We start from the raw sequence: 1,369 nt of genomic DNA on the forward strand, positions 1-1,369 counted from the left end.
TTGACCAATTTTTTTCCTTGTAAATCTCAGAAAAGCGCCTCTGTGCCTCACTAATAGAGTCAAGTGCGCTCTATGCAGGGGCGTATGAAGTATTTTTCTAGCTCGATTGAAAAATTCGCCAAAAATCCCTAAAAAGCGCCACTGAATTGGAGTTTCCCACCCTACTAGAGTCATGTGCGCTCTATTCAGGGGCGTATCAAGTATTTTTCTAGCTCCATTGGTTTGCTCGGGAAATTTTGTTGAGTGACTGCAAAGCAGCGTCGCGCGAAGTCAAACGTGCGCTCACATGAATCGGAAAAATTCGCCAAAAATCCCCAACACGCTCCAAGGGGCTGCAGTTTGTGGCTCCAATAGAGTCAAATGCACTGTATGCAGAGGCGTATCAAGTATTTTTCTAGTTCGTTTGGTTTTCTCGCAAGAAAATCTTGTAACTAACTGCGCAAAAAATTTGGCGAAAAGTCAAAAGTGCGCTCGCCGTATTGAAAAATTCGCCAAAAATCCCCAAAACGCTCCAACGAACTGCAGTTTGTGGCACTAATAGAGTCGAGTGCGCTCTATCCAGGGGAGTATCAAGTATTTTTCTAGCTCGATTGGTTTTCTCGCAAGAAAATCTTGAAACTAAAAAACTTTTTGAGTTACTGCAAAAAAATGTCACGGAAAGTCAAAAGTGCGTTCGCCTGATTAAAAATTCGCTAAAAATCCCAGAAAAATGCGACTAAATCGGAGTTTTCCCCACTAATAGGGCGGAGTGCGCTCTATTAAGGGGCGTATCAGGTGTTTTTCTACTTCGGTTGGTTTTCTCGCAAGAAAATCTTGAATCTAACTTTGCGAAAAGTCAAAAGTGCGCTCGCCGTATTAAAAACTCGTCAAAATTTCCTGAAAAATGCCACTAAATCGGAGTTTTGCTCACTAATAGAGTCAAGTGCGCTCTATCCAGGGGCGTATCAAGTATTTTTCTAGTTCGTTTGGTTTTCTCGCAAAAAATCTTGAAACTAACTGCGCAAAAAATTTCGCGAAAGGTCAAAAGTGCGTTCGACGTATTAAAAATTCGCCATTAATCGCTGAAAAATGCCACTAAATCGGAGTTTTGCTCCCTAATAGAGTCAAGTGCGCTCTATCTAAAGGCAAATCAAGTATTTCTCTAGTTCGTTTGGTTTTCTCGCAAGAAAATCTTGTAACTAACTGCGCAAAAAATTTCGCGAAAAGTCAAAAGTGCGTCCGACGTATTAAAAATTCGCCAAAAATCGCTGAAAAATGCCACTAAATCGGAGTTTTGCTCACCAATAGAGTCAAGTGCGGTCTATCCAGGGGCGTATCAAGTATTTTTCTAGTTCGTTTGCGTTTCTTGCAAAAAAATCTTGTAACTAAC

The sequence above is a fragment of the Dendroctonus ponderosae genome, unplaced genomic scaffold, assembly GCF_020466585.1.
Source record: "Dendroctonus ponderosae isolate FM_Combo_2020 unplaced genomic scaffold, Dpon_F_20191213v2 Dpon_F_20191213_12, whole genome shotgun sequence".
NCBI lineage: Eukaryota > Metazoa > Arthropoda > Insecta > Coleoptera > Curculionidae > Dendroctonus > Dendroctonus ponderosae.